Source organism: Microcebus murinus, chromosome 15 (assembly GCF_040939455.1).
Source record: "Microcebus murinus isolate Inina chromosome 15, M.murinus_Inina_mat1.0, whole genome shotgun sequence".
NCBI classification, from domain to species: domain Eukaryota; kingdom Metazoa; phylum Chordata; class Mammalia; order Primates; family Cheirogaleidae; genus Microcebus; species Microcebus murinus.
Window position 1 is genome coordinate 2192588 of NC_134118.1, and position 13301 is coordinate 2205888.

At 34.1% G+C, this 13301-nt stretch overlaps 1 protein-coding gene and 1 long non-coding RNA gene across 5 annotated transcripts in view; one reads left to right on the forward strand and one right to left on the reverse strand.

Moving 5' to 3' along the window:
- GMDS (GDP-mannose 4,6-dehydratase) overlaps positions 1 to 13301 on the reverse strand; it is a 638941-nt gene that overhangs the window by 375215 nt on the left and 250425 nt on the right. The gene's annotated exons all lie outside the window — the stretch shown is intronic.
- The window catches only part of LOC105873497 (uncharacterized), a 113491-nt gene that overhangs the window by 129 nt on the left and 100061 nt on the right, over positions 1 to 13301 (forward strand). The window lies entirely within an intron of this gene.

Consider the following 13301-nt stretch of genomic DNA (forward strand, 5'->3'; position numbering starts at 1 on the left):
GATAATATTACTCCCCTCTTTTTTCTTTTTCCTTTTTTTCCTTTTTACATAGTTAACCCTGACATTCTTATCTGTGGCCCTAGTTCACACAGTTGTTCAGCTTGCTTGCTTGCTTTATTGATTGACTGATTGAGACAGCGTTGCGCTCTGTCGCTCAGGCTGGAGTACAGTGGCATTATCATAGTCCATTGCAACCTCAAACTCTTGGGCTCAAGTGACATTCCTGCCTTGGCCAAACAAAGTGCTGAGATTATAGGCATGAGCCACTGCCATGCCCGGCCACAGCCATACTTTGTCTTTTAATATCAGCTTTATCAAGATATAATTCACATATTCACAACTTGAGAAATAATTTTTAATTTCCAATTTACAGTCCACAATTCAGTAGTTTTTAGTATATTGACAGATTTTAGCACCTGCCAACACAGTCAATTTCAGAACATTTTAATCATCCCCAAAGAAATTTTGTATCCATCATTAGATACTCCTCTCCTCTCCTCCCACCCAATCCTTCTTCCTGCCCTCAACAACCACTAATCTACTTTACACCACTATTTTTTTATTTTGGACATCTCATGTAAATATGGTATTTTGTGACTGCCCTCATTAGTATAATATTTTTAAGTTTCCTCCATACTGCAGCATGTATCAGTACTCCATTCCTTTTTATGGCCAAATAATATTCCATTGTACACCAATGTATAATGCATTTTGTTTACTAGTTCGCCAATAGACATTAGAGTTTTTTTCCTATCTTTTAGCTACTGTGAATAATGCTGCAATAAACATTCATGTGCAAGTTTTTATGTTGATCTATTTTTCATTTCTATTGGCTAGACATTTAAGAGTGGAACTGCTGGACCATATGGCACCTCTGCTTAACCATTTGAGGAACTGCAGACTGTTTGCAAAAGTAGCTACACTATTTTACATTCCCACCAGCAGTGTACAAGGTTCCCATTTTCCTTCTTCAACAACACGTGTCATTATCTGACTTTTTGATTCTACACATCCTAATGGATATGAAGTGGTAGTCCCCTGATGCAGTTTTGATTTGCATCCCCCTGATGACTAATGATGTGGAGCATATTTTTATGTTTATTAGCCATTTTGTATTCCTTTTTGGCAGAAATGTCCACTTAGATCCTTTTTCCACTTTTTAATTGGGTTATGTGACTTTTAATTACTGAGTTGTAAGACTTTTTTATATACTGTAGATATATCTATTATCAGATAGATGATTTGCAAATAGTTTCCATTTTTAATTCATTATGTGAGTTGCCTTTCACTTTCATCAAGGTATCTTTTGAAAGACAAAAGTTTTTAATTTTGATAAAGTCCAATTTATCAATTTTTCTTTTGTTACTTGTATTTTTAGTGTCATATCTATAAATCCATTAACAAATCTGAGATTATAAAGATTTAAGTCCAATGTTTCTTCTAAGAGTTTATAGTTTTAGCTCTTACATGAGGTCTTTGAAATTGACAAACTCATTCTAAAAATCACATATAATTGAAAAGGATCCAGAATAGCCAAAACAATCTTGAAAAAGAACAAAGTTGGAAAATTCATACTTCCCAAATTCTAAGTTTACTAAACAAGCATTAGTAATCAAGAAAGAGCTGTGCTGGCATAGGATAACTCTATTAAGCAAGAGGATGAAACTGTGAGTACAGGAATAAACCCAGGTATCTACTACCAACTGATCAACTGACAAGAGTGCCAAGACCATTCAATGGGGAAAGAATAGCATTTTCAACAAATAGTGCAGGAACAACTGGATAGCTACATGCAAAAGAATAAAGTTAACTCTTACCTCACACCACATATAAAACTTAACTCAAATGGATCAAATACCTAAGTGTTATAGCCTTAGATTTTACTTAAATTTATTCATTATTTACCACCAATTTCTTTTATTATGGTTTTGCCATTCCAGTTTTGTTTATTTTTGCTTCATAAATTTGCTGGCTGGATTACATTCTCAAATGAGTTTCAAGAGGAAGTGCATACGTGAATAACTAGAATTGTTTAAAAAAATTTTTTAAGTTTGTTTAAAAATGATCTTGAAGAGAAAATTGGATTTATATAAAGTTCCAGAATCATACTTTCCTTGCTCCATCTTTTCTGGAACCAAGGGTTTTATTCATTCATTCATTTAACAAATAATTTTGAGTGCCTATCATATATTAAACAGTAATGGGAAAAAATGTCTCTGCCATCATGGTTCTTTATCCTATTGGAAGGAGATAAACAATCAACAAAAATGATATATCAGTTGGTGACAAACATTATGAAGACAAGGCAGGATGGATGAAGGATATGGTTATAGATTGAACTAAAAATGGAAACACATTGTCAAAAAATGTTCCAGCTTTAATGCTTTTCACAATCTTTTTTTTTCCTTCATTGTCAAGGGATGTTTTAGAAATGAACGTTGAATATAATGAAAAGGTATTAATCTGAAATTGAACAGTTCTATTATTTGTTTCTTAAATTAAAAATATCTCATTAAGAAATCTTACCTAATTTCAAGGATTTAAATGTTGAAGAAGGTTCTAGGCCATACAGCTCTATTTCATAATTTCAAACTACATCAGAGACAAACATCATAGACTTCTGAGCCAAAAATTCACACATGATAGATTTTTAATAGTATAATAGAAATCACAAATACTAAGAATAAAATTAAATCCAATATCTACTTGTTGAATATCTAGCACCTTCAAAGCATTACAGTTAAGAAGGATCTCAAACTCAACAGAGTTATTCTTATCTTTACAGATTAAACTGTACTTTAAAATACTGCCAGAAAAATCTATCACTCTTACCCAGGTGTGGAAAAGTTCTTGGTGCACAATCTATTTTGAAAACTTGGTATTTTTTTTAACATGTTGTCCAACTACCAAAAATCAGGAAAAAATAATAATTTAACATGAAGAGTTTCTGTCTGAATGTGCAGAAACTTGGGTACTACCAGATCATATTTTACAATAGAGTACATGATAATAAAGTAAATGTTTCCTAAGCTAACAGACACTAAATGCGTTTCAGAATGAAAATCAGAGTCCATACATGGATTATTTGCTAATTAGTCAAATTAATCTAGGTATACTGAAAGCCATGATAATGTTGATGTATCATAACAATGATGATACCACATATTAGTATCTACAACTAAATTTAATAGTGGTATCAGAATCCCACTAAGGTTTTAGATGTTAACTTAATTCATATCCTTTATATACATCTACTATAAGAGCACATAATATTTTAAATTTGCAAATTGGAAAGCCATAAACAAAATAATTTATTTAGATTTCCAATGAACCAAAGCACTAATGCTGCCAAGCTAATGACCAGTGCAAGCAATTCTGCCCATTAAACCATAAATTTAGAAAGCATTTGTTATTTTTACTCTACCACTCCCCCAAAAAAATCTGTGACAAAATTAAAGCAGAAACTTCCAAATGGCAACAGCAGCAAATTCCAATGGCACTTCTTAGAGTAAGACTTGCTAGGAATGTGGAGCTGCACAAGACATATCATTTTCCTTAATCATAAAATATTTGTTTTATGATCTCAAAATAGTCAAATAGGAGTACAGTAAAATTTTGCATGTTCTTAAATTTTGAAACCTGCTTTGCACGGGGAGGGATGTAATCAGCTCAGGAATAAATCTACACCTTTCAAAGGTCAGAGAAAGCACTGCCCTGGACTAGGGCCAGGGCCCATTATTTTAAGCTGCTATTGCACCAAAATCTTCTTTATTATGACCCCTTTTCTAATACTATGTTACCTAAGAGGGTCATTTTGCCCTAAATTTCTGGTAAAGAATCAATGTAGGTATTCATAATTTGACATTTAGATATCTACCACATGTTAATTTTTTTTTTATTTCGGCATATTATGGGGGTACAGATTTTAAGGTTTCAATAAATGCCCATTTCCCGTCCCCCCCCCACAAGTCTGAGTCTCCAGCATGACCATCCCCCAGATGGTACACATCTCACTCATTATATATGTATATACCCAACCCCCGACCCCCTCCCACCTGCCCAATACCCTATACTATAGTACCTATGTGACCACTTAGGTGCTGTTCAGTTAATACCAATTTGCTGGTGAGTATATGTGGTGCTTGTTTTTCCATTCTTGGGAAACTTCACTTAGTAGTATGGGTTCCAGCTCTAACCAGGAAAATATAAGATGTGCTATGTCACCATTGTTTCTTAGAGCTGAATAGTACTCCATGGTATACATATACCACATTTTATTAATCCATTCTTGGATTCTACCACATGTTAAATTAAGAACTGATGTTATGTTCATATAACATCCTATGCTACACACAATATAGTTAAATATTCCACGACTACAATTCAGCTTGTGCCAAAGAGGCTATTCGAAAGAGTACAAAGTATTCAGTGGTCACTGAAACAAAAAGTCATCTGGGTGTATGTCTCAACATTTAAAATTATTTATAAAACCTTTTATAGTATACCCATTGCCATGAGGCTACAGGGCAAGCCCCTCCATCAGGCCGACAATTTAGAAAGTGCTCACTGGTCACACAATGCCTGCTCCCTAGAAGGACAGATGCAGATGTCAAGCAGCAGCCTCCAGAGCACGTTGCCTGGCTACAGAGCTCAGTAGAAATCAGAAGCTTACAGAGGCCAGCAAGAGGCCACTATTTACTATCCCTCACCATAAAACAGCTACCTGTCACTACTTCGAAAAGACTCAAAATTTGAGAACAATTTTAGCCCTTTTTTGAATTTTATAATTTACTTAGTAATTTACTATAGTATCAGCTAAGTCAAAAAATAAAAGGTTTTCTCACTTGTAGATGATATCAGAAATTTTACCAGGGACTCTTGATAAGCCCATGATCTGCTCGACACAGCGGACTTGATACAAAGACTCTTCCCTCTGGCTTGGTCTGTTACTCTTACTAACTGACGCCTTCTGGTAGTTTATACCAAACTTCTATAATTCTGGTACTATCAGTCTAAAAACAGGCAAGAAATCCTGAACATTCTACCCACTGACATTTCTTAAAATTGCGTGGGGAGAGAGGAAAAATGATAGAAATGAGGAGGATAGGATAAAGTAGCAGAGAGTACAGAGACCCTAATTTTAAGCATGTTTTAAGTGGTTTTCTGATGTTCAGATTTAATACTGCTCTTTAGAAAATTACTTGAGCTAATGTTTGACACGAGCTGCTGAAAACTGTCTATAAAATAGAGCAACTGAATTCAACTAATAAAACCTTACGCAGTATCAATACATAGATTTAATAGCTAGATAAGGGTGATTTGCAATGAGTATATAGATAGTTATAAGTAAGTGAGAGCTTCTCAAGTACTTAAGAAGTACTTAAGGGTGCTTATAAACAAAGTCCTGTTTTAAGTAGTTTCAACATTCTTGCTAAAATCTTGTTTGCCCTATTAGTTTGCTTAGTGGAACTTTTTCAGAGACTGCTATGGTGAGTTTTAATAAGGCTTGTGTCTGGAATAGCTCAAATCCTGACTCAACGGGGCTTGGATTAGTAAGGTTTTAAATTACTTCAAAATGAAAGGCCTCATGCAAGATATTAAGTATCACTAGGATTCAGGGAATTCAACTGTATGGTCCAAGCCAGAGGCAAGAAAATTCTACTTAGAACCAATCCATAATGGCCACTTACTCCTCAGAAAACAATGCCCCTTTATGATTTCAACTTTATAAGGGAAAAACGAGAGACAAATTTATGTGTCCTGAATGGACAGAGACTGCAGTTACATCCTAAATCAATTGACATTTTGATATGTGAAATGTAGTTTTAACGGTTTTAGTTTTTGTTGGCTCATTTTCTATCAGAAATCTTGGTACAACCAAGAAAAGCCTATATCTCATATAGTCTGCCACTTGACTCACTCTATCAAGACAAATCCCTCACCTTCTTGATCTTCCATTAATTCAACATGACCTAACCTATTTGCCTTCTCCATTCCTAAACCCAGTGTGTAACCTCATGGAGAAAACCACAGAGGTACACCAATGGCACACACTTCAGATGTATGGCTTCCACTCTTCGCTGGGTCCTCAACCCCACAATGCTTGGTACTCCTCACTGCATTTGACTCAAGAAGAGTGCACCATGCTTGACATACACTCACTTCCCTTGGTTTCTGTACACAACCAACTCCTAATTCTCTTCCTACTTCTCTGACCACTCCTAAATAGGCTCTTTTCACCCTGAACACCCTTAACTCTTGGTGTTCCCAAAGGCTAGCTTTTTCCCCACCACAGAACTCACTCTTAACAGACTGATTCCTTAATATTCAGTTACTATTAATACACTATCTCTAAATAGTCATCTCTAACTCAACCAGCTTCTGAGCCCCACACAAGAAAGAATGTCTATGTCCAGCTGCCTCCACCTGAACAACCTCCCCAACATTCACACAGTTGAAAAACCAGAAAACATCAAATCCATTGGTTTCAGGGATGATGGAAAAACAGCTGAGTTCTAAATCTCTGCTCATAGTTACTACACATTTCTTAGCGATTTTTATTTATTGCTTAAACAAAACAGAATTAAAAATAAGAGAAAAGAATAAATTAAAAGAAAACAATTTTTACTTGATAGGTAATACTATTGTTTTATTTACATATATACTCTATATTAACTGAAAACACATTTTTAAACATCATTCTCCTGTGTCCCCCTATCAATAATTTCTACCTCCTTTTCTATTCTATTACCAATAATCTAAGAGGGTATTTAGCTTTTCCCCCAAATAAATCAGTCATCACAAAATTACTTTATAATACTCTGCCCTTTAATTTACATGAACATAAAGTACATGAAATTTTGCAATCATAGTGTTCAGAGCAATTAGGAGAGCTATTTTCAAATACTTTACCCTCAAATGCAGGAGTGTTTTGAGTAATATCCTTAGTATATACTTTATGTAGAAAGAAAATACCAATCTGTTGTATAATTTTCTTTCTTACAATTTTTTTCTAGAAATACAGAAAAAGTGCCATAAGATAATTGCACACAGAGTACTCTTTGTACCCTTATAAATACAACAGAAAATAACAAATTACTCTAAAGCAGACTGATTTGAGCAGGTTTTGATGGAATAGAATAATTGTGTAAAAATCTCATTCTTCCATAGCTTTAAGGCATGAAATGCAAGGAAGTGTCTCAGATTCCGTTAAGCATGCAATTATCCCATGAAACCATACCCTGAAGAGCTTTCTTTTTGTTTTTTGTTTGTGTGTGTGTGTGTGTGGGGGGGGAATACAAAGTGTGTTACAGAATGAACAGGACCAAAAGCAAATATTATGATGCTATTATAACACACTATGAGTCTTCCCCTCATTAGAAATGATATTCTTCTACAGTTGTAAGCATGTGCATCTCTGGAGAACATTATCCCTGCAGTTATTTATAATGAAACATTCTGTAGAAATTTAGCCTTTAAGTCAACTAATTTCCTCTTGCTACTTCCAGTTTTTTCTTTCACATTCGAGAATATTACACAGCTTGATACTGTTTCCTTACCATGTTCTCAAGTTTACTTGGATTTCTCTTTTTTATATACATATATTTATGTTCACAAAAAAATGTTTATTGTAGCAATGTTTATAAGAGGAAAAAACCTAAAAACTGGAATGTCTGTTAATAGGTGATAGCTGAATGAATAAATCATAATTTATTCTAACCAGGGATATTAAGGAAGCATGTGTGATCCCTGTGTGATCAACCTTGAGCCATGCACACAGTAGACAGCAATGTGAAAAAAAGGAAGCTGAGTAATTATACAGTATAATGCCATTAAAATAAAACCCAAACCCATAGAGATGCAAATATGTCTTTGTGTATTGTTGTAGGCACAGAAAAAGCCTGATAAATTTGGTATGTTTGGGGCTAGGTATGTTGTGTTCTAGTAAACAAAAAGAAAGTAATTTTTTCTTAATTAAAGAATATTATGAGGAGCAAACATTTTGATTATATTTCCCATTGTAGATCTTGATTTTATTTGGTGGCTTCTGAAGTGTAAGGTCTTTTGCACTGTGAAAAATAATCTTGGAGCTCTTCAACATTGAGTGGATGATTCAATAAAGTGTTATATTGTTGGGGGGGGAGTAGGGATGTTCAAATAATGGCAGGATTCTCAGGACAGCAGTTAAATCAGCTGTGCCAATAGGTATATTACCATTTCTTGGGTATCTGGGTACACAAATTCTTTTTGGGGTCATCTGTAAACTAAGTATCAAAACTTAAATGCTTATCACCATTTATTATAAAAATATATACTATGACCTCATTTTATTATTTTAACTTCAGAATATTATAAAATTTATAATTCTCCATTTACTTCCAAATTACTTTTTCTAAAAAATATTTGTAATTTTCTCTATTCACATACAAAATACTTTAGAAATGAAATATAATAATAGATTAGAAACCATACCATCTTTCTCATCATTTGACTGAGAGGATATCATTTCTTCATAAGACAGAAACATTTTCTTGGCAATAAATTTCAGTAGAAAACTATTTTTAACACCACTTTAATGAATATAATATGTTCCTATTATGATTGTTTCTTATATTGATTTTGATAAAAAATGAAAAAATACAGTTTTGATTTGTAGCTATTTCAACCAATAGTTTTCACACATTCCTAATTATGACACTTTCTTCTTCCTTAACTGTGCAGTTAATATGTTATGGAATGCACTTTGGGACTTGCTGATTGAGTGGGTAGAATCATCAATGTGTCCTCTGACTACTTCTTTCAAATACCACTCAGCTTTTCTAACTCCTGAGCTGAACAACTGCCAGTTTATTACTGAGATTGTTGATGAGTGATGGAAATGCTAATATTTTATATTGCCGGGCAAAAAGAGAGGCATTGTTGTAGACAATGGACTAAATATTAAGGAACTTAGCTTGCATTTTCTCAAGCCATAACTATAGGCCAGGGTTGTAGAAAATGACTCATTTAGAAAAAAAGACCAAACTATTTTACATCTTAAATGAATCTCAGAGATTGACTAATGCTTCATGCTTCTCCTATGAGCCCTGCTGTGGTTCTTTCACCTTCAAGGCACGTGCTCCAAGGCATTCATCTAGTTTCTTAGATACCCAAACAGGCCACTCATTTTCTGGTTTTGTGATTTGGCTTCTACTTTCTGTCTTATCCACTGTAAAAACAGCTATATGAAAAGCAAGTTGTAGCTCCAGTAACCACATTTGTAAAAATAAAATCAGGACGTAAGATGTAATTTCTTCATAAGACAGAAATGTTATTATTGCCATTATTTTATACCCAGCATTTTATTTAATGTTTATGCCAATCCATTTAGTATTTTTATTCTAATTTAAAGGAGAAAAGTGGTTAATTTTGTATTTAATTCCACTTCTTGATTGACCAGTCACATTTGGGAATACATTTTGGGCTTTCTGCTCCCCAACTAAACTCCCATAAGCACATCACTCATCCTGAGGACTCTACACTCTGTATTTCCTCACTGACACTCAAAGCCATCAGAAGAAATGACCTGCCAACTCTCAACAGTGACATGGGCTCTACTTAGGTGACTGCTTATTCATATAACTTTACAAGTCCCACAATAGACCTATGAAATCAGACACTCGAGGAGTTGGGCTGGAGAACATTATCTTTAGATGTATGGCCAGATTTGGGAGCACTGGCTTAGAAAACTACACTTCAGAGATCTTAGGTCCTGTAACAAATTGCTGGCAAAGCCAGACTAGAATCCAAGACTCCCAACTTGAAGCCTCAGAAATTTTTCACAATGCCACAGAGATATGCTTTTAAATAGGTAGAAGGATCTGTTTCACAAATATGTTAGATATGTGCACAGAAAACCTTTCAATCCTGTTTGTTATCATTCATTTTAAACAGTACCCTGGTAACTTATTGTGTGGATAGCTAAAAGAGCTCATACATTAGCTAAAGGCTGGGACTGGGTAAATAAATAAATTGGATAATAAATAGCATTTTCCCCCACTCAACTGTCTGAATTTCCACAATTCATTTTTTTTAATTTAAAAAAAAACATTCCATTTTGTTGTCCCTGGTAACTTTAAAAGCATCTGCAGAAACCAGCAGGTTTACAAAGCTCATGAATATATATAGACACAGAACATCACAATTAAAACAAGAAGGCAATCACCAGACTTCCAAGGATTGTGTCACCTCAGTGAATTCTTTCAAAATGTTCTAAATGATTATTAAAAAACATATTGGGGGAGTCTTCATCACATTAAGAGACGAGGTGAAGGTAAATGTATATATTAATCAGGGTCCACAATGAAGAAAATGAGCAGAACATTCCCAATCAGAGTAATTACTGGCCCATACCCAAATAAATGACATCACACAGATGTCCAAATATAAAGAGGGATCCCTGTCATTGAGTATAGGAAGTTTTAACTCTTGAAATAGTAGCATAAATGAAGCTATTTTTCTACCTTCCACATTTTAAGAAAAGTAAAAATAACTCATAACTAAGGATGATTCAGAGGATTTTCTGGTACTAATATTACAAAAGGAATTCTAATTTTTGTGTTCTTGAAAAAAAGAATAGTTAATGAAGCAGATAAGCCTTAAAAGGGCTTTGAAAGGCAGAAAGGAAAAGAAACTCTACCTGACCTCTCTCTTCTTCTAACAGAGGTGTTAAGTATGAACCAAGACAAGGAACCCAAAGAAAGAAGGAAAGCAGGAAAGAGAAGAAAAGTAAGAAGGGGGAGGGAGTAAATATAATCCAATAGGATTTAAAGAGACCTTAAGTTAAACCTGGGAATCTTGGATTTAATTCAAAGGACAGTGAAGTTCTTATAAAGGGCATTGATGCATTCAAAAGCAGCACCAACTGGTAAGAAAGAGATATCCAGCAGCAGAGATTTAACCTGAACTCAAAAATTAGAAATGAAGAAGAAAATTGGTAAAGATAAGATACTAAAAATAAAAAGGGAAAATGACTATTAGAATGTGATAAAAGCTGCTAATAATTATGTGAATTAAGAATGTGGTCTTCAACTCTATCAGCAGAATTCTACAGAGTACCAGAAAATATGTTAATGTACTCTCCAAAGGAGATTGCTTATATTTATTTTGAACATAGCCTCAATGATCAGTGGAAAATATCAAGTGGTCTAACATACATGTTATTAAAATTAAAGAAAAATACTTGGAGATATAATAGTTGAAAACTGTCATAATTTGATACAGACTTTAATCCTTCTGCTCCAAGAAACCTAATGAACCTTGAGCAGGATAAAACCATGAAAAACACATGGCACATCATAATCAAATTACTAGAAATTAGTGATATCGAGAAAATGTTAAAAACAGAGGGGAAAAAGACCTATACGGAAATAAAGATAAGCATGACTGGAGATTACTTGTCAGAAATGATGTAAAACAGAATATAAGCAAAAAGATTGTTATAGTGCTAAAAGTCACTAGCATCCTATGCCCACAGAAAATAACCTTCAAAAATGAAGAAAAGACTTGGTTCAGACAAACAAGAGCTGAGAAAATTCATTGAGAGGAGACAGAAACTACATGAAATGCAAATGTTCAGACTAAATGAAAACTATATCAATTGGAAATTAGAAATTTGATTTGCATCTATGCAAAGAAATGAATAATGTCAGAAGTGATAAAGATGTGGGTAAATAAGAAAAGTACAGTTGAAATTAGCTTACCTGAATGAGAAACACTAGAGCCAGAAACTTATAAGAAACTGTAAATGGTAACCTTGGCAAGTTACTGGAGGCTGAGTATAGACTAGCTTAGAAATTAAAAAGTCCTGGGATCTGTCTCACAGGGATCCCCACACTTTTGAGGAATTTACCTTCAGGAACTCTAAGAGATTCGCAAAGTGAAGATCAGAGGACCTCCACTCACCCCCAATTTAGTTAGAGGGAGGGAAACAGTGGAAACATTTTGAAATACATGAAAAGTGTTCTGGTCTCCAAAACAAAAACTTGTCTTCTCAGAGAAAGTACTTCAACAGAGCTTTATCTCACCTAGGGCAAGAGAAAACATTCAACTTCAGCCCTAACTATCTTTCCTGTCTCCTATGAAAGAGAAAAAAGAAATGCTAAGAAACACTTCTGAAGGACACAGGCCAGGAACTCAGCCCCATTTTAGAAAGAAAAAAAAAAAAGAAAGAAAGAAAGAAAGAGATTTAATATTATAGAAAGCTTCCCTTCCACAACACATTATCATCAACAGGGTTTCAGTATAGTAAGAGTGATTATAATTGGGAGTGCAGAAAGCCATAGACTCTATTTAGGAAAGAGTTCTCAGAGAATCTCAAAGACAGTAGGTGATGTTGGGGGTGGGGGGACCACAACATCACAAGTAAACTAGAGGAAACTAAAGCCTCTGGTACCCACAGCTACAGCAAATACCAAACAAAGCACAGCTCACAATCAGATTAACATAAAACCTCACACTAAAAGCCTACTATCTCAGTTCCTAATACTTGATATGGCATGTCCAACTTTCAAGGCATTAAAAAAAGCAAGAAAAAACACCATCTAAAAAGACAAAGCAAGCATTGGGAGCAGATTCACATATGACACAGATTTTTGAATTAGCAGATAGTGAAGTTAAAATAACTATGATTAATATATTAAGGGCCCTTAATGGAAAAAGTAGACAACACATAAGAACAGATGGGTAATGAAAGAAGAGAGATGGAAAAAAAAAAAAATACCGTGACTCGAATGAGGAATGCCCTTGACACACCTATAGAAAGAGTCAGTGAGCTTGAAGATGTATCAATAGAAACATCACAAAATGAAATGCAAAGAGGAAAGAGAATGAAAGTAATGAAATAGAATTTCTAAGAACTGTAAGACCATTACAAAAGGTATAACCTATATATAATACTAGAAGGAAAAAGAGGAAAGGAAGAAGTGGAAGAAATATTTGAAGTAATAATGGCTGAATACTTTCCAACCTCAAGGACAAATACCAAACCAAAAATTAAGGACACTCATTTATCAGAGAGGACAAATACCAAAAAAATTATATGTAGGCATATCATATTCCAACTGCAGAAAACCAAAGACAAAGAGAAAATCTTAAAAGAAGTTTCATGTCTTCTCAGAAATCAGGAGAAGAAAAAGAGAATTAAGTGAAAATATTTAAAGTATTGGAAGAAGAAAAAACCCAAACCTATAATTTTATATGCAGCAAAATTATTTCTCAAAAAGAAAAATAAAGACTTTCTCAGACAAACAAAACTGAGGGAG